Here is a 22760-nt window from a genome sequence, read left to right as displayed (position 1 = left end):
GAAATTGCCTTAGAAATAAAGGAAATCGTGCTTAAATAAGGGAAGAGAGAATGTGGCAGCCATGGAACCTTAAGGTTTTGATGGTATTTAGTTAGGTTAAACTTGAAATCTTGGTGAATAGATGTTATAAATGTGAATTGTATATTTAAATTACATGAATTGTGAAGATTGGACAAACTTAGGGTTTTGGACATTAGGGTTTAGAGACCAAAAATGTGAAAAACCTATAAATGGTTTCTTTGACCTAATATGAAGTGAGAAATGGTCATTTGTGACCTAATTAAGTGTGTTAGAAGTGTTGGAATTAAAGTCAAATTCAGAGGGAGTGTGGTCATGCTACAGCAGCATGACCAAGTCAACTTTGAGGGACCAAAAATGAAAGTTTACAAGTCCAATTGGTATGAAACCAATTGAGAATGAAAATAGGTACTAAATGACACAATTTTCATTTAGGAATTATGCCCAAAAAGTGACTAAAACATAGTGAACAAATTGACCAAAGTTTGAAAATTGCAGGCTGCCCTACACAAACTGACCAAATGAATAATGTTTGTTCATTTGGTCATAACTCAAGCTATAAAGGTCAAAATGACCTGAAATTTTACCAGTGGTTAGATGAGATATAGACCTAAAACTTTCATGAAGAAACAAACCCAAATTATGCCATTAACCCAATCAAATAACTGAATCTGTAGAACTACAGATTTACCATATGAATAGTAAAGTTTCAATGGCTATAACTCTCTCTAGAAAACTCTGATTTAGGTGATTATTGAACCGATAGAAACCTAAGGCATAGTAGAACATTTCATATGAAGAAAATTAGACCAAATTATGGACTTAACTTGATCAAATTGCTGAACGAATTTGGATTAATAATCTACTAGAACTAAAATCTGTAGCATGAACAGTAACTGTAATTAGGATATAACTTGAGCTAAAAAACTCCAATTGGAGTGATTCAAAAAGGAGAATAAACTTAAGATAACAGGGAACATTTTCTATGAAGAAAGTTTTGCCAAATTCTAACAGAAAAGTGACCAATGTAACAGTGCAACCTAGACACCAAAAACTGAAAATTGACCATTTTGCCTAAAAGACTTAGGTGTTGATAAAATGACCAAAACCAACAAGTTTAGTGACCAAAATGTGGTATGTGGGTGAAGTTAGAATTCCCATACCTATTAAACCTTAGAAAGTCAACAATTTGACTTGAATAGTATAGTGAATAGTAACCCGAAACGCAAAAATTTCAAGAATGTCGAGTTTAGTACATTAGAGCTAGGTAAAAGTGAAGTTAAATTTATTTTTGGATTTATGCTAAGTTATGGTACTGAAACACTGTGAAACTATGTGTTTTAGCTGAAAAAGACTTGAAAGCTCTGAGAGACTGAGTCAAGGCCTAGAGGCGACTCACGTCAGGTTTGTGCACAATAAACCTTATTTGAGCCTTTTGTCAATGAAAAATTGATTTAGTGTGATTTATGAAAATTTGAAGTTAACTATGAATTGTGTTGCCAGCTTGTGAATGAAATTATGACTTTGGAAATTTATTGGATTTCTCACGAATCATTTGAATAAAATGTTTGAAATTGATTTTTTGATTCACACTTAGCATAACAGTATCTTATTATTCCTCCTCCATTTATAGGGTGAGATCGGTTATCTTTCCTCCTTCTCTGGTTTACCAGTTGAGGTTGTAGATCAGATGAGTACTCATTAGCTAGCTAGCCACCTCCCTCATTGATTTCGATTAGTGGGGTTGTATATTGCTTTGTTGTGGTGTACAACACGGTATTGATCGGAAATTTTGTGTTATGGCTTAAGTTGTGTATGAATTGGCAACACTGTGTTTCTTAAATTATTTGACTAAATTGTGTTATTATGAGTTTTGATAATTTGAGAAATATTTAAATTGTGTTTTGTCAATAAATGATTTATGTATTGTAATTTAAATTTTTATTGTACACCACTGAGTATTTTTCTACTTAGCGATAGTTTAATTTACTGCCGCAGATAAGAGCAAGGGGAAAGCAGCAGAGTGAGCTGCGGGATTGACAAGAACTTCTTGATCCCTTTTGTACGGGTATTGTTTTATACACTTGTAATTATTTTGATGTAAATACTGTAATGTCATAAATATCAATGTAAAGTGAGCAGTTGTATAATAAATTGTAATAATATTATTTTTGGATTTTATATCTGTAAATTTAATTTGTGCATACTATGCTGATGGAATTATTTGAAATGGTTTGTTTTTAAAATTTTGAGATGACTTTAAATTATTTGGTGGTTGAGAGTTATGTAAAATTATTGGAAGTGTTTTTCACAGGTATTTGAAGAACTGATTTCTCAAAATACAGACAGAACTCTGTCAAAAGTTTTATAAAATTTGAGGTAAAATTAAAATGGACAAAAATTATTACTAGTTTATAAGCTTTGAATAAATGATTTTAATTCCTATCAAAATGCTCACCACTTCCAAAATGCAAGAAAATAGTTTTAAAATCCCTTGTAGTGTACTTAATGAATTATCGGTAGGTGAAGTTCGGTAGTTCATTAGGTATTCTACGGGATCATGTTATGCCTTACAAAGGGATAAGGTGTGACAATATTCATGATGTAAATATATCATGTGTATCAATTTAGGACACTTGAGCAGTTGTACTTATCAAAAGAAATAATCAAATTAACAGTCAAAACTCAGTTCAAAACCATGCTCTGATACCACTAAAACATGTCACATCTTACCCCTTTGTAAGGCATAACATGATCCCGTAGTATACTTAATGAATTACCAAACTTCGCCTATCGATAACCCATTAAATATACTACAAGGGATTTTGAAACAATTATATTCCTTTTGAAAGGTGGCGAGCATTTTTGGTAGGAATTAAAAACTTTTAACTGAAGTTTAAAAACTAAGTAAAATGTTTGACAATTTCTATTTTCTGTAAATTTTGTAAAAATTTCGGCAGAGTGCTGGCTGTAATTGAGAAAAACTAAAAATTTAAACCTATAGAAAAGCACTTCCAAATAAGTTTCAATCACAACCCAACCACCAAATTTTTCAAACCAACATCCTCAACAACAATTCAATTCAAAATCCACAATTCAAATCAAAATTGTAATCTCAAGATTTCAAAATAATTCATACACATTGCATTCAAAATTTTTAATGTACATTCACCATTTTAATTTACAAACATAAAAATCCACAAGGTAATTTTATTACAATTTACTGTACAATTGCTCAATTTTACATTAATACATATGACACTAAACTATTTATATCAAAATTAAGCTACAAGGGTATAAACAAATACCCGTACAAAAAGGCACTGCAACCCTATCAATAGCAGCTCACTCTGCTGCTTTCTCCTTGCCCTTATCTGCGATAGCAAAAGAAGCTATCACTGAGTATAAATTACTTAGTGGTGCACAATAAAAATTTAAAATACTTAATATAAACATCCATTGACAAATCACAATTCAAATATTTCACAATTCAAGTATTTCACAATTTCTTTTCACAATTTTCAAAGCTCATCTAACACAAATTTGATTAAATAATTTAATAAACATAATGTTTTCAATCAATAATACAACTTAGGTCATAACACAAAATTTTCGAACATGCCGTGTTGTACACCACAACAAGATAGACTCACCTCGCTAAACGAAATCAATGACGGAAGTGGGTAGCTAGCTAATGTGTACTCATCCAAACTCACCTCATACTGACAAGCCAAAGAGGGAGGAATATAGTCAAACTCACCCCACAAATGGAGGAGAAACATAGTGATATTGCCATGCCATGTGTGAATAAAAAATAATTTTAAATCACAATATTTAAATATTTCATACAAACCATAAATCACATTTTATCTCAAAATTTCTATTTATAACATAGGCAACACACAAATTTTCAAATAAAATTCCCAAGGCCAAAATAATAAAAAATTATTCATAACTCTTATTCAATTAGCTTTTTAGTAAAAATAATGAATTTAAAATGTTGTGTGCAAACTTGATTTGAGTTGCCTCTAGGCCTTGACTCAATGTTTCTTATGCTTCTCAATATCATTTCCAACTGAAACACACAATTTACAGTGTTTCAGTATCACATCTCATAATAATTCCAATATGTTGCCAATATAGTACATTTTACATTTCTCACAAGCTGGCATTTATTGCCAATTTTTCTAAGGCTTTATTGTATAATAATAGTAAATTTCCAGATTTTGTATGCTAGATTGATCTAGCTAAATGTCTTATTTCCCTTGGTTTTTAGGTTCTGGTCAAAAGAGAAACTTTGTAGGTCTATTTCTTATTGAATTTTTGCCACTGATTTCAAGTCATTTTGAGTAGTATAGACCAAGCTATGGTCAATTTACTAAAGCTAGACAGATTGCATTTTTAATGCAAAGTTAGGTCAATTTTAGGTCAATCCAATTCTGGCAGATTTTGTGACTGAACATGTACAAGCAAATTGACTTGGTAAATGGCATTTTCGAGTTCTGTGATCTTCACAAAAGATGTAGCCCTATGTCTAAGCTTTCCAACGGTATAAATTTCAGGTCATTTGGACCTGTTTTGAGTGAGTTATGGCCAAAAAACTGACTACTATTCATATGGTCAGATTTTAGGGTTACCAAGTTTGCAATTCCGGATTAGGTCAATTTTACGGGCAGTTTCTGGACAGAATTTCGGCAACATTTTTACTTGGAAGTTGGCCTATTTTTGTCTATTTTTGCCTCCACTTGGCCTCATACCAATTGGGGTCACACAAATTCACTTATGGCTTAAAATATATATTGCCCTTAAACACAATTCTCATACCCCAACCAATGCACATTCAACTTGTTATAATTTCACTTCCTATATCTCATTTTGGATTTGTACCAAACCATAACCATTCATCACATTACATTATGGTCAATTTGGGCAGAATATACAAACTATCCATACACCAAATATAACTCAGAATTACAAAGTTGCAAATTTAATAATTTATATACATAAACTCACCTAATTAACACATATAATTCCCACAACCAAATTACATACATATTCATCAATCCTTAGCATTATAATTCATCCAACAATTCCATGAAATTAAACACTCTTCATAACACCAAAAGGCTACCGAATTTGCCCCAATTGCCAAGGTCTTTTGTAACATCCCCATTGCACGTGTTCTGTACGTTCAATTGCTCCAGTAGTCAAATAACAGTCCAGGCAAGTCAGTATGTCTGGAACTACACTTCGGTGATGGTGAATAGACATATAATGATGAAATAAATAAAAAGAAAATACAAGAAAAATCAAACAAAAATGAAAGAGAGAAAACAAAGCTTAGTTAAACGAGCCGGCACCGCAGCGATGGGTGACCGCACCGGGAAGGCCGTTGCCGACCCCGGGACTGCAGGGAACCCTCGGAATTTAATTTTGAGACATAGATAAAGGTTTATTGAAATGTAATTGACACTATAAATTTCAAAGAAAAATTAATAAATTAGTAAAAAGAAAAATGAAAAATTGAGAAACAGATAAAAATCGGTGTTACCAAAAAATAGGGAATGTACCCCGAAGTGGGGTATTTTGGTCAATTGACACCTAGAGTTGGATTTTGACCTAAATGTCCATTAAAAATAAATGATATTACACTATAAATTTCATGAAAAATTAAATGGTGACACATTATGTAAATAGTGAAATAATTGAGCTAAATGTGCAAATAATGAAAGTTTAACTAATTAAACAATTAGTTTAGAGTTAGTGCTCCACTAACTAAATTCTTGGGACATTATCTAAGACATTAGTGGGCAGAAACCACTTCTTCTTCACCAAAACACAAACCAGCCGAAACAAAACCTCCATGGAAGTCCACCATGGCCAAACTTCCTCTATCAACATGCACCATTGATCAAGCCCTCATTTTCACTTGCTTCCTTCATTAAAGCTTGCCTATTCTTCTTGGGGAAGATATTGGCAACAAGAAAAACCAGATTTGGTGAAGTTTTGATAAGCATCAAAAGTTGTAAGTGTCCAAAATCCCTCCCTTGCTTTGGTAAAGCTTGTGTTTAGGTTGAGGTGAGTGTTTTGGTGAAGAGAAATAAAAGAAATAGTGAGAAATGGACTCGTCCATTTTTGGCAGCCATGAACCCTTGTTGAGCTTGAGTTATTTTTACTTCTAATGAATGAAAATGAAGGTTGATTGATTCAAATGAAAGTTAGAGTAAGTTTGTGCATAAGTATGTACATGTAGTGTTTAGATTTAAGGTGTGAAATGGAACCTTGAAGCCTTGAGCAAACTGCCATGTTTGGCAGCCCCTAATAGCATGAATTTGTGTGTGAATATGTGGTTATTAATGATATATGTTAATGTCAATTTGTGGGTAGCAAGTGTAAGTGATGTTGAAGTATGAATATGTTGAAGTATATGTGTAATATTAACATTAAAGTATGTTGAATTTTGGTGGAAGTGAATGTTGAACTTAATGATGGATTGTGTGCATTGAGCACTTGAACATTCTACCCAGAATTGTTGCTGAAATTGTGTACAATATATGTATAGAAGTGTTGTTGATTGAATATTGTAGTAATGAGGAGGAGAAGGAACATTAAATTGGGAGTATATGAGCTTTGTGCAGGTTGTGTATTGAAGGCAGCACATAAATGAGGCCATAAGTGCCAAACTATGAACCATTGGTATGAGGCCAATATGGGGTGAAACTAGACACCAAATAGGCCAACTTTCATGTAGAAAGGTTGCCAAAATTCTGCCTAAAAACTGACCTTAAAAGGGGACCAAATCCGGATTAGTGCATTTGAGGCCTGAAAACTGACCATTTGGGTAGCAGTTAGTGTTTAGGCCATAACTCACTCAAAACAGGTCCAATTGACCTGAAATTTTGACCATGAATATTAAGACCTATATCTACAAGTCTTATGAAGACACCAAAGCCCAGAAATGACCAGAACCAAGTCAAATGGCTTGCACAAGTTCGGGCACAAAAACTGCCGAACCAAAAGTGACCTAAAATTTGACCAAATTGTGCACTAAAAGTGCAATCTGTCCAGCTTTAGCAAATTGACCATATCTTGGTCTACCCAACTCGGAATGACTTGAAATTTTGCCCCGCGCGCAATAAGACATAGAGCTACAATTTTTCTTATTTGACCAGAAGCTAAAAACCAATGGAAAATAGGACTTTAACCTAGACCAATCTAGCACACAAAAATAGAGAATGTGACATTTTGCATACAATGATGCTTGAAGCATTTTGGCAATGAATGCCAACTTGTAAAAATGGTAAATTGCACTATATTGGCAGCATATTGAGATTTAAATTGTGACATATTGATGCTAGAAACAACATATCCATATTACCTAAAAAGGTCAACACATGCATTGACTTGTGAATTATATAATAGTTAGTAAACTCCAAAGATTGAAAAAGTAAACAATTAATTTATAATGTGCCCTAGTTTGCCTAGTTGACTAGTATGGATAGGTTGGCATGCCAATAGGATTCTGACAACTTTTCTGTAAATGGCTTTATGCCATACTGTGTTTTTACGGCCTATTATGCCGCACTGTGACTTTAATAGCCTACGGCTATACATATTGTGTATTTATTTTTGGCTTATCGCCAGATTGACTATATGGCTTTTTAGCCACATTATTTGCACACCGGGAGACACTTTGTGACCGATGGTGTGACGGCCCGAGGTACTAGGTACCCAGTGCCAGTATATCCGTTTATCCATGCCGTCGAGATATAGGCTACACGGGCAGTAATTCAAGTACTATTAAATTCAAATACCTAAATCCAATCTACTGACATACAGCACCACCAAAAATTTGTAAACACTTTATTTATCTTATTTTAGTGTATATTTCTTTACATTTGGCACCACTAAGCAAAATTGCTTAGCGCGTTGCTTTTGTAACGCGTAGGTATTGGAGACACAGCTGGGGAGCCCAGCAGACCTACTACCGGGTGAGACATCAGATCTGCACAGAGTCGAGTCATCGCCTTTGCATTGCATACATGGTAGGACTTAGGATATCTTGTATTTTATACTTTTGTTGTATATTTGAAATTTGGCCTTGTATTTTGTAATATTATGAAAGCTTTAAAGTTTTTAATATTTTGTACATATTAAATAATATGGATATTTTCTGTATATATTTAAATTATTATGGACTGTATTATGGAACTGTTTAATAACTGTAAAAGTCTATTGACTTTACTGAGAAATAGGGACTGTGAAATATTTGAGATTTTGATATCATAATATTAAACTGTTTTCAACAGGTTTGGAAGGACAGTTAGTCCTAAATATAAACGGCACCTTGCCAAATTTTTATTACCAGTCTTGAAACACTGATTTTAACAAAGTATGACAATAGTATCAACATGATATGAATATTTCATAAATGACTTCTTGAAATCAAATTGAGTTCAAGAAATGAGATACTCAAAGACTAGGTGTTCCGGCACGCCGTGCAGCATGCCTCGCTCGGCTATACTGTAGACGGGTGAGGGGTGTTACATCTTTTACAAATCCTTGCAAATTCCCAATTCAATTGATCAATTACACATACACATAAAATTAACTATCCAATACATCAAATTTCTAAATCAAACTTAATTCCTATTAAATATCATCAATTTCATGAAGAATATTTCACTTGCCATCCCTTTCCATGGCTTTGAAAAATAGCACATAGCAATAACTCATCAAAACCTCAAAATTTCTTCATCAAATTACTTATCTCAAGCTAAACATAAACTTTGCTTAAGAAACTTATCTCTTTTGGAGCTTACTCAAATCTGCACCAAAACTCTTCTTTCCTGTTCCCAATATGTTGCCCAAGATGTACAGACAAACTTTAGTGAAGGAAGATTGAAAAATGGTGGCTTAAACCATGAGAGAGAGAGCTTAAGGTAAGGACAGCCATGGAGGTTTTGAATGGGAAATGGAATTCGGCCAAAGTGAAAATTGATGAAGAAGAAGATGGTGAATGGATATACACCTATCCATTTGTTGTTTAAATACCCCTTAGTGCTCCACTAAATCACCATTAGATTATAATAATCAATCTTAAGAAATTTCAATTACATCTCTTAAAATTCCTTTATTTATTCTATATATTTGACTTCTAATTTTTATGGCATTTTCAATATTTAATACTACTTATTTTTCATGGACATTTAGGTCAAAAGTCCACTCTAAGTGTCAACCAAAATGCCCCTTTTTTGATTGCATTTCAAATTTTTCGGTAACACCGATTTAATCCTTGTCCCGCCGATTTCTTAAATTTTCGTTTTTATTTATATTGACTTGCTAATTTTTCTTTGACATTTTCTAAGTCAATTATACCTCAATAGATGTTTATTTAAGTCTCAAAAATATTTCCCAGGTTTCCCCACCGTCCAGTGCTAGTCAACGGTCCTCGCTGCAACTTCCCAGTGCTGTCACCCATCGCTACGATTTTTGGCTCGTTTAACCTAATTACATTTCATTGCTCTTATTTTTCCTTTGTTTTTCTTACCATTTTTTTCATCATTTTATGTCTCATCACTAACATTTAAGTGTAGTTCCAGGCATTCTAGCTGTCCGAATAGACACCGGTCACCGGAACAAAAGAATGCACTAACGAATATAGGGGTGTTACAATGCGGGCCATGTAACCTATCCCATGTAACCTCCCGGACACCGTAAAACCTTATGGATAAAAGAAAACTAAAAAATTCAAGCTACAGAAAATTACATGGGGTACCTTGTGTAATGTTACATGGCCCATGTACTATCCCCATACAGTAATTTTAATTTGACTTTTTTCCCTTCTAACTCGACCCGATTGGACTTCTAAGGCTTTTAAGACTCTAAAACATGGATTTTTACATTAGTGATAAATATAATAAGTCAAGAATTGATGGAGGAGAAAGAATTTACATTTAAGAATACACATTAACTTCAAGAAGGCAAAGAGGAAAGAAGATCTACAAGATTGTTAGAAGGGATTTTCAGCTAAAGTTCTAAAATTCTAAAGCTGCAGTTCTTTATCTGGGTTCTTTCATTCTATTTCCTCTTATGTCTTTTCTTTATTTTATGAACTTGATTGTAAAACTCACTATGTGTGAGTAGTTCCTTTATTCTAGAGTTAGGGATATAGTACTCTCAATCTAATTGTGGATTTTGTTTGATTTTATTTAATATATTGGGCATCTTGTTCTTTGATTTAATTTCTTATGATCTTAATGCATGCTATGTATTGGTACCCACTTAGTATTGATTCTAAATATTAATTAAAGGACTGAAAGGTGAAGATTAATATTAGAAAATCAAGATTTTGAACTTAGGCTTCTTGATCTAATGATAGGCTAGAATTCTATGTAGATCTAACAATTAATCAAAGAACATATTGGGCTTAAGTTAATTTAATCACCACGAAAGTAGGGTTTGAGTTAATTAAAATACAATTTGAGTGCCTTGAGAGAGGACTTAAGATAACTTAGAATTAATTTTCTTCAAAGTAATAATCTCCCACTTATTGAATGAATCAGATTGAATCTACAATTGATTGAAATGTGAACTCCTAACTCTGGAATGTTCTTATCCATTGGTATTTCAGTTTAGTTGATTGTTTTAGATTTTATTTCTTGTAATTTAGATTAATTACTATTTCTCCATGACTCGATCATCTAGATAATTAAAATCACTATTGTTTAGTACGGCACACGATCCTTGTGGGAACGATACTCTACTCATTACTTTATCACTTGTTAACGATCTGTGCATTTACAGGGTTGCAAACTAGCAAACAACAATCGAAACACTATTGAAAGAGAAATACACCAATTGCAAGAACAATTAGTCAATAGGTGCAAATATTAGAAATTTAAAATTTTTCCTAACTTAGGATTTCATACATCACATAACCACATTAAGCTATTGAAAAACACATTATTTAGTCATACTAAATCATGTTTTAATTGCTAATCAAGCATAATTGCCATTAGGAAATAATTTCCCAAATTATAACAAGTTAGGGTTTTGGAGAATTCATACCTTAATAGGCGCAGAATCAGATTCTAAACACCTAATCTAGGAAGCAAGGCCACCAATTGCTAGCCCTCTTGCTTTTCCACACAAGCTCTTTGATAAAAGATTCTTGATCAACCCAAAACCTCCTCCTTGTGCTTCCTTGTGGTTCAGCCAAGATTAGAAAGGGAAGAAGACTGTATTGTTTCAAGTTTTTCTCTTTTGGAACTAATGAGAAACACTTTCTCAATTATGATTCAAGAGAAACAACACTTGATTCTCTTGAATACTTTGGCTCAAGGATGCAGATGAAACGAAGAGAGAGAGAGGGAAAGTTGTTGGCCAAGATGGGAAGAAGAAGAAGTCATCAATTTCTTCTTATCTCATCTTTTAAATATCTTGATTTCATAATTAACAAAAGCTAACAAGTATGCACTTTCAATTGGCTAATTAAAAGTGTTGTCTCAATCTCATTGGTCTACTTGTCCAAGCTTAATATTTATTAAGAAATTAATATTTGATTAATTAATATTAATCATGCCAATTAATTAATTAATCAACCATTAATTAATTAATTTTCCTCCCATATTTGACCAAGTCAACATGATCAAACTTTGACAAGTCAAACTAGTCAAAATTCATTTTCTTAAGCTAATTTTCAAGTTTATATTTAAACATTTTAAATATTAACTGGAATACTTTCGTAGATAAATTTACCTTCAAGTCACACTGGGGACTTTGTAATCTAATTGCAAACTAAATTAATTAATTCAATTAATCAATTAAACTAATAATTAATTAATTCAATTAATTTTGCTTTGATCAAATTGCTATTATACGTGTGATTTACTAGGTTCATTATAAATTGGTAATGAGAATAATATTAACTCCTTAATATTATTGGAACCGTTCTAAACTCAAAATGAAATTTCTTTTTTATTCAAGTTGTAACACCCCTCACCCGACTACAGTGTAACCGAGGTGTGCTACATTCGGTGCCGGAGCACCCTAACTTATCTTACTTTATTTCTTTAAAAAATTTGTTCTTGTTATATTTAATATCGAATATTTTTCCATGGAGAAACTAATGAAGTTTCCCCTATTTTATTATCATTTGATGTGTTTTACTATTCACCTGTTTGAAATTTTCAATAATATTTTACAATAAAAATATCATCAATTGTTCTCATAACCATCTCATAATTCATATCTCATTCACATATCTCAATTTCAAATTCATTTCCATGCATTTCCATTCATGCATAATTTATATATATAAATTCTCAAGTTTCATTAATTTACATGATTTACAAACTGATTACATAAATTCATAATTTACATGATCTATATTTCAACATACAATTCATAGTTTACATTATAAATAATAACTAATTATAATGTACAAAATACATAATATGATCTATATGGGCCCTATCTACATGCATTGCTGAGGAGGTGACAACCTTGAACACTCTGTATATCAGAACTCTAAAATCTCTTCGCTGGGCTTTAACTTCAGTACCTGCGAGAGGAAACAAATCTGTCTCGCTAAGCATTGCTGCTTAGTGGTGCAATAATGTAACAAAAAATAATGTATACAAATAAAAATAATTGGAGCATATTTTCTATACTCAAGAATTTTACTGGGTTCATATAAAATTTGCCATATAGTATATCTTTAGTCATTTATGTTGCTTTCTAGAATCACTTCTTTCATAAGTTTACAATAATCATTTATATAATGTACAAATAAATCTAAAATTTATACTTATACTTATATTCTTATAAAAGTCACATTTATAATGTTATTTAAGATATAATTCTTCTACTAGTCTTTTTATCACTTCCTTGATACTTTCTAAGTTGTTTACAATCATTTCGTAATATTTAAAATTTTTAGAACTAGTTTAATTTACTTCAGATCATTCTAAGGAATAAATTTTTGGAGCTAATGTAATTTATTTCAGAACTTCTTCTCATTTATTTACTTTCTAGCATTTTTAATTGCTAATATTCATAACTTATTTTAATAAATTACACTGCCCAAGTAACCTACGACAGGCTAACTAAACTGGATAACGGGTCATTGACACTGGACACCACGGTGCCTCGGGTCATCATACCATGGGACGCAGAACGTCAACCACGCATGCAATCAGTATGGCTAAAAAGCCATGATAACATATAATCGGGCATTAAGCCATGAGTGCAGGCATAAAGCCATGAATGCGGGCATAAAGCCATGAATACAAGCATAAAGCCTTTCACAGTACTGCTAAAACAATATCCTATTGGCATGCCAATCTATCCAATCTGACACATATGTCTAGGCAATACAAGAGCACATAATATTATTAAATATTAATATATTGTGTTTTATGATTTCATTATTTCATGAAAAATTCCATAATTTATACATTCATTATAATATTCATACTAATTTCAATTCACATTCATTTGATTTCACGTACCATTCAAACATCTTTCCTTTCTCTCTTAATGGGAACCCCCAAATGACACTTTTATCTCATTTATACCTTTAACAATTCATTCATGTAAAGTACATTTTATATTTCAAGTTGTATTGCTAATATATTATGAACTCCATTGGTGTAATACCCTCACTGTAGCAATTCCATACATTTTACTGTTCCGGTGACCGGTGTCGGTCCGGATAGCTAGAACATCTGGAAAAATAATTAGACTAAAGTGAGGAACCATAAATAACTCAAATATTGATAAGAAAAATTTAGTAAAAATTTTAGAAATAAAATACAACCAAGTTAAATGAGCCGGTGCCCTAGCGATGGGTAACCCAGCGGGAAGTTGCGGTTTTCGCAACTAGGAGCCCTAGACCTAGGGAAAAATTCATAAAATAATTTTTAGGACTCCAGAGAAGAGTCATTGAGGTTCCTATGGCATTAGAATGCCAAGAAAATATTTAGAAAAATTTTTCAATCGGTACAGACAATTTTGACCCGTTAAGCCAAATGGAGGGCATTTTGGTCATTTCGCCTTCAGAGGTAATTTTTGGCCGACTTGTCCAGTTGAGTAAATAATTAATATGACATAAAATATGAATAAACATTACTAAAAATTGAATTGAAAATGAGTAGAGAAAAGAAGAAAAGAAAATGAAGGAAAATGCTTAATTATGACATATGATGATGCCATTTAAAAGGCCCCTCCAATCACCATTTGACAAACCAATAAAAAGAGATAAAAATGACTTAAAATGAGATAAAAAAACAAAGGAAACCAGCAGTTTCCTTCTTCATACGGGCTGGAATAAGAAAGAAATAAAAAGAAAAAAAGAAAGAGACCTCCATTGAAGCTCTTGTCTCAAGCTTGATTCCCTTCACTCCCCACCATAAAATCCCTTCTTCTCTTCATTAAAACTTGTCCACTCATCTTGGGAAAGTGTTTGGCAGCCTAGAAAAGGAAAGAAAAAGAAGTTTGAGCTTGGGAAAATCTGCCCTACAAGAGGTTAGTGCACATATATACCTTAAACCCTTTATTTCTATGTTAGAAACTTGAAATAGGTAAGAATTTGTGAATTAAATGAACCAAATATATGTGTATGTCCACCATGAATTTCGGTAGCCCTAAGGAAGGAACAATGATGGAGTGTTTTTGATGGTTTTAATAGACTTAAAATGAATTAGAGATTATGTTTAAGGTGTATGTACACATATAGAATGAACGAAAGTGCTTAACTAGGTGTATGGGTGAATTGAAAGGGAAAATTAGGGTTTTGGGAGTGAAAAATTGGACTTGGCTTATGAAATGATTAATGGACATTCTAATGGTCAATTAGTGACCATTTGAGGCAAGTTAATTATAATTTGAAGTGAACTAATGCATGGCAAAGTGAATGAGTATGCTGCCTAGTGAGTGTAGCAGGGTGGCTGAGATTTCAGCCCACTTAGACAGCCATAACTTTGGCTGTGTAGGTCCAATTGGTGTTTGGCCAATTGGACATGAAACTAGACTTATAATGGCACATTTTTTCTGAAGAAACCATGCCCAAAAGACCAAAGAAAGAGGACCAAAAGTTAGCCCCAATCCGGATACCCTGCACCCAGAAACTGCAAAATGACCAAATGAACAGTAACTGTTCATTTGGCCATAACTCACTGTAGAAAAGGTCAATTGACCTGAAATTTTTACAGCAACAAGTTAAGACATAGAAAAACAACTTTCATGAAGAAACCTACCCCAAATTATGACCAGAACTTAATCAAAATGGCAGTCACAGTCACTGTTCATGGTACTGTAGATTTGGTAAATTCTGCAGAATTGAAATCCGGCCAGCTGTGGTTTTTGGACCATATCTGGAGCTACAAAACTCCAAATGGAGTGATTCAAAAAAATAAATTCAACTAGACAAAATAAGGAACAACTTTCATGTTTACCATTTCCTCAAATTTCCACTGTAACAGTCCCTAATAGAACAGTAAACTTATGGTACAAAAACTGAAAATTCTGCCACTTAGTGTTAGGCTTAGAAATGGTAATGGTGATCACTTCCAACAAGTTTTAAATGCAAAATGTGGTATGTTTGGAGTGTCAAAACCAATGTACCTATTTTCTATCCAAAAGTCAACATTTTTGTTGATCAATAAGGTGAATAGTGACACCAAAACTTGAAATTCAAATGTGAAATTAGAAATGCATTTAGGGGACTTTAAATTGCAATTGGCAATTAATACTAGCAAATGTAAAACTCAAAATGTGGGATCTTGGTGTAATTAAAATTAATATATCCATTAAGTATAAAAAAGTCAACATTTTGGTTGACTAGTAAGGTGAATAGTAATCAAAATGATTAGTAAATTAAGATGAAGACCTAGAACCAATTCTAAGCTTAAATGCTTAGAATTGTATGACAAATGTGGACTACGCATCCTAGTCAAAATTGTTAAAAAGAAATTAAGGCCATAAATTTGAAATCCATGAAATATTTATGGATTACTTGAAACATGAAAAATAAGTCACCTAATTGATATGAATAGATAGTTAGGGCTTATATGCCCATCACAAATGGAATTCATAAAATATTAATAACTCAACTTGAAATATAAAATTTGCAATTACATAAGTAGATTCTTGAATGTATAAATGAGAAAAGGAAAAATGTTTTGAATACAATAGTACATGTGAACCATTGTTTAGAATTGTGATTAATATGAATAACATAAAGAATGAATAAATGAACCATATTAATGTATGAATGAGACATTAGTTCTCATTATTGTAGAAAGGAGAAGTATTTTGAGTACAATGGTATAAAAAGGATAATTGATGTGAATTGTGATCATATAAATGATCAAATGAATGTATGAATTATAATTGAAATTTATTATAAAATAATGAAGTCATAAAACACAATATATTAATGGTTAATGATATTATGTGCCCTTGTATTGCCTAGACTTGTGTGTCAGATTGGATAGTTTGGCATGCCAATAGGGTATTGTTTTAGCTGTACTGCGAAAGGCTTTATGCCTGTATTCATGGCTTTATGCCCATATTCATGGCTTTATGCCCGCATTCATGGCATTATGCCAACATTCATGGCTTCTACGCCCGATTATGTGTTATCATGGCTTTCTAGCCATACTGACTGCATACGTGGTTGACGTTCTGCGTCCCATGGTATGACGGCCCGAGGCACCAAAGTGTCCAGTGCCAACGACCCGTTATCCAGTTTAGTCAGCCTGTCATAGGTTACTTGGGCAGTGAAATTTATTGAGATAAGTTAAGAATATTAGCAATTTAAAATATTAGAAATTAAATAAAATAAATGAGTAAGATGACCTAAAATAAATTAGAATAGTTATTTATTAGAAAGAATCGAAATGAACTGGACATATATTAAAATTTACTTATTATGAGATAATCTGAGACAACCTAGCAAGTATTGGGAAAATGCTAAAAGATTAGCAAAGAAAATTATAAAATAAATAAAAATTGCAAATGAGACTTATATAATAATATAAGCATAAATTTATTATTTTCAGATCATTTTTTTTTCTTGTACATTATTACTGTACATTGGCGAAATAAACGCTTCCAAAGAAGACTAAATTAGGATAAAGCATATTAAATTTTAGAAACCGCATGTGAAGTATAAATAGATCTTAATTATTTGAATGATGTTTTATTTCTATCTTTATTTGTATATTATTTCCTCGTTATATTATTGTACCACTAAGCAGCAATGCTTAGCGCGAAGGAATTGTTTCCTCGCGCAGGTACTGAAGCTAGAACCCACTGGATGTTTGACTGGAAATTTTGAGAGTTCAGATCTGCAGAGTGTCAAAGGTTATTACCTCCTTAGCAATGCATGTAGATAGGGCTCACATTAAGCATATCATGTATTTTGTGTATGTTAATTATTTCTTATATTATAATATAAATTAGCAAATTGTAATTAATTTGTATATCATGTAAATTATGAAATTTTGTAATTATTTTGTAAATTATGTAAATTAAGGAAATTTGAAAATTTTACTTATGTGATTTGAGCATGAATGAGATTGTATGGATTCGAAGACAGATTTGAAATATATAGATAATGCATGGAAATGAATATGAAATTGAGATATATGAATGAGATGTGAATTATGAGATGGTAATGAAAATAATTGATGAGATTTTATTTGTAAAATATTATTGAAACTTTCAAACAGGTAAATAGTAAAATACGTCAACTGGTAATAAAATAGGGGAAACTCCACTGGTTTCTCCATCGAAAAATTTATTAATATTAAAATATATCGAGATCAAAATATGAAAGGAATAAAGTAAGATAAGATAGGGTGCTCCGGCACCGAATGTAGCACACTTTGCTCGGCTACACTGTAGTCGGGTGAGGAGTGTTACAATTGGTGTGGGAGTATAAATCTCAATTACCTATTCCATGTAATCCATGAACATTTCATGGATTCCAAATTTCATGCCTTAATTTCCTCTACCAATTTAGTTCTTACACTTTGTGTCTTTGTATTACTATTCATATTACTATTTACTCAAATTATTGACTTTTTAATACATAATAAATTTGTTGAACCTAAGTTCACCAAGATACCGCATTTTGCATTTTATTTTTGTTGGTATTGATTTCCAATACTATTTCAAAGCTTATCTTATATTATTCAAAATTTTCAGATTTCATACCCTAGATTTACTGTTCTATTGGTCATTTGTATAGTAGGAATTTGACAAAATTATCTTCATGAAAGTTGTTCCTTATTGTGTCTAGTTACATTTCTTTTTTTGAATCTCTCCATCTAGAGTTTTGTAACTCTAGTTATGGTCATTTTACCATAACTGGCCGGATTGACCTGTACCCAGAATTTCTGGGCAATTTGGTTCTGCTAGATTTGGTTACCTAAGTTTGGTTGGCAATTTGACAAGGTTATGGTTAGAATTTGGATTTGTGTTCTCCATGAAAGTTGTAGAGGTATGTCTCAGCTTTCTACTGGTAAAATTTCAGATCAATTGAACTTTCCTACACTGAGTTATGACCATTTGAACAAATACTATTCATTTGGTCATTTTCCAGGGAGAGCATGTTGGTCACCTGGATTAGGATAATTTTTAGGTCAACTTAGTTTGGTTTTCAAGGCAGGGTTTCTTCACCAAAGTTGTGCCATTATGTGTCTAGTTTCATGTCAATTGGCCTTGTACCAATTGAACCTATACAACTCCATTTATAGCTGCCCAAACCGGCTAGACTCACAACCAATCCTGCAGGTCACCAAGGCAGCACACCACTTTCAATTTCAAGGCCATAATTACTTCCAATTTAGGTTCAAACTTCATCAAATGGTCACTAATTGACCATTAGAACTCCAATTAACTATTCAAACACAATATCTCCTATTTTCATACTAACCCTAATTGATCAAATCTCATTCCCATGCAAATTAAAAAAAAAAAATTTCAACTCCATTCAACTCCAATTCATATGTATACATTAATTGGCATTAATATACAAACTTAATTGCAATTAAACCATCCAAACCCTAACCTTCTCTTGGATGACACAATTCATACATACTCCTACATAAGTGTTTTATTCAATTTCTTAACAATTTCTCATTCACTTTAACTTCCTAACATGGAATAAGAAGAGAGATGTAAGAGTTAGCACTAACCTTTTTGAAACCAAACTTGAGCTTGTTATTCTTCAAGATTTCTCCTAGAACCATAATAATCATAATCAATTATAACTTCACTTTCTCAAATTAAATATCTAATAAAAATTCAACAGTATTTCCCCTTAAATTGGACTAAACTCCAATCATAAATCTCAAATCCACAAACCATTAATACCCAATCTGGCAGCTTATGCATTCAAATTTATATATAATGATCTAACTGTAAGATAAATCCCAAATTTTAACCATATATTCAAGACATCCCTATACAATATCAGTAAAAATTTTAATATCAAATCATCTCTAGATCATGAGATATCAAAATATTCATTCAACCCTTCAAAATCTGAATTTTTGCAGAAATCAGTCTTACTCAGACAGCTCATGCAAAACAATTTATATCTCATAAACTACAAGTCTAATGTGACACTTCTTACCCGTCTACAGTGTAGCTGAGCAAGTTATGCCACTCAGTGTGCTGGAGCACCAATTCATGTTTCAATTACAATTTATCCCTTTAATTCATTGATTTATAATTTTTGATAAATTTGAATTTTTCCAAAATTTTTATAGAAAATCCGGCAGAGTGCCGGCTGTAATTTGGAAAAATAGTTCTTCTGAGCCTGTTTAAAAACACTTCCAATATAATTTCTAGATCCAAACTCTATTATACACATTTGAAATCAACCTCAAAATCACAATACTACTTTCAGAACTTATCTGGTCACTTCATCACTTGAAGCACATTTATACATATTTCTCAACATTTCATTTTTCAACATACATTATTCAGAAAATTTCAATAACATGAAATTTCATATATTTATATTATTACATAATTACAAGAGTTTATAGTTACAATCCTAAACTAATACAAAATACAAAATGCTACCCCAAAGTTTAATGTCCTACCATGTGCACTGCAGATGTGAGGTGACTCTGGACTTCGGATGCAGATTTGAAGGCTCACCCGGTCTGCTGAGCTCCCCAGCTAGGTCTCCAGTACTTGAGCATGGCAAAAGCGACGCGCTAAGCAATTCTTCTTAGTGGTGACAATATAAAATAAAATAAAATAAAAATAAGTATGCAGAATGTATGTTTACATTTTTGGGTTTAATTTCTGATATTTATTTGTAGTATTATTCGATTAAAATTTGGTAAAGTTTATTATCATTGCCCGAGTAACCCATACTAGTTGACTGGACTGGATAAATGGGTAAACTGGCATGGGTACTAAGTACCTCGGACCATCACACTATCGGTCACATTGTGTCTCCCGGTGTCCAACAGAACAACTAATGAGCTGTAATAAATATTAAGCACAAGGCCAAGTATTAACACAATGTCAGAATGGCTAAAAGCCATAAAATCACAGAATGGCATAATGCCATATGCAGTACTACTAACTGAACCCTATTGGCATGCCAACCTATCCAAACCAATCACATTAGGCCTACTAGGGCATTTAACACTTTTAATTTATGTAATTCTTTGAAATTGAAATTTTATGGCTACTATTCATTTCATTAGTCAACTAAAATGCTGACTTTTGCATTGACAATAGGTATATTGGTTTAAATATCATCAACATACCACATTTTACATTTTAAAATTGTTGGTATTGGTTGCCAATACCATTTCTAAGCTTAATGTTAATTGGACAGAATTTTCAGTTTTCAAGCTTTGGGCTTACTATTCCATTAGTCATTTTTGCAGTGGGAATCTAGCAAAATAATCAACATGAAAGTTGTTCCTTATTTTGTCTAGTTGCATTTCCTTTTTTGAATCACTCCATTTAGAGTTTTGTAGCTCAAGTTATGGCCTGAAAACCACAACTGGCCGGATTGAAATTTTTCCAGAATTTCTGGACTAACCAAATCTATAGTATTAGGAGAAGTGATTTTAGGTCACTTTTTGAATATGTTATGGTCATAATTTGGGTTAGATTTCTTCATGAAAGTTGTTGGTCTATATCTCAGCTTGTTTCTAATAAAATTTCAGGTCAATTGGACCTTTCTACGCTAAGTTATGGCCAAATGACCAAACATTGTTCATTTGGTCATTTTGCCCAGGCAGAATGCAGGTCACCCGGATTAGGGTAATCTTTTGGTCAACTTAGTTTGGTTTTCTGGGCATGGTTTCTTCACCAAAGTTGTGCCATTATGTGTCTAGTTTAATGTCCAATTGTCCTTGCACCAATTGAACCTCTACAATTCTAGTTATTGCTGCCTAAACCTGCTGGACTCATGCCCAGTCCTACAGGTCACCAAGGGCAGCCGCACCAAACTCCAATCTCACTACACAGTTCACTTCATTTTTTATTTAAACAGAACCAAATGGTCATTAATTGACCATTAAAACCTAATTCCATCACCACATAGTCAAAGTCTCATTTTTTTCACCCTAAACCCTAACTCAAACATTACACATCATGCATTATCATTGCACTTCATCACTCCACTTACAAGATACATATTAAGGGTAGCCATACTACCATTTTAGCTCAACAAAAATCATCACAATCTTACCCTAACCAAGGCTGCCGAAATTATGGGTTAGCATACCAATGGTATTTCATCTATTTTCTTTGTAAATTGCACTCATTCTTAGTCCTTAAACATAAATTTCAAGTGAAATTCAAAGTTAGGTCACAAACCTCTATGGAGTGAGATTTCTCACTTGTTAGGGTTCCTCTTTTCCTTTTCTTTTTGCTCCCAAAAGACTTTCCAAGATGTAAGAACACTTTTTTGTGTTGCTAGGTTAGGGTTTCGTTGGGAAAAAAATTAGGGAAGTTAAGCTTTGAAAGCTTGCTCAAGGTTGGCAATGGTGGGAGTGGTTGACGGCAAGGAAGAAGGTAGAAGGCTTTCTGATTTTTTTTCTTCATTTTCTGCCCTTTTAGTCTCTTTTAAGTAAGATTATGCCATGTGTCCACATTGGATTGGTTGGGAGAATTTTAATAACATCATGATGATGTCATAATTCTATTTTCTTTCATTTTCTCTCCATTTCTTGTCTATTTAATTTCAATTAAATTTTTAACAATATTTATTCATATTTTATGTCGTAGAAATTATTTATTTAATTGGACAAGTTGTCCAAAAATTATCTCTGAAGACAAAATGACCAAAATGCCCTCCGTTTGGCTTAATGAGCCAAAATTGTGTGTACCGATAGAAAAAATTTTCTAAGCATTTCCTTGATATACTAATGCCATAGAAACCTCAATGACCCTTTTCTGGAGTCCCAATAATTATTTTATAATTTTTTCCCCAGGTCTAGGGTTGTTAACGGCCTTCACCGTCACTTTTTCTTTGGGTTACTCATCTCTGGGGTTTCGGCTCATTTAACCTTAGTGTATTTGGTTTCTAAAATTTTTCCTTGATTTTTATGAGCATTATTTAGTTTCTTTGTAACTTCTCACTCTAGTCTATTTATAATTTCAAACATTCTAGCTGCCCGGACTGACATTGGTCACCGCAACAGTAGACTGTATGGACTAGCTAAAGTGAGGATGTTACAACTCTTCCCCTC

Source organism: Hevea brasiliensis, chromosome 10 (genome assembly GCF_030052815.1).
Source record: "Hevea brasiliensis isolate MT/VB/25A 57/8 chromosome 10, ASM3005281v1, whole genome shotgun sequence".
Taxonomy (NCBI): domain Eukaryota; kingdom Viridiplantae; phylum Streptophyta; class Magnoliopsida; order Malpighiales; family Euphorbiaceae; genus Hevea; species Hevea brasiliensis.
This window is presented reverse-complemented; position numbering follows the sequence as displayed.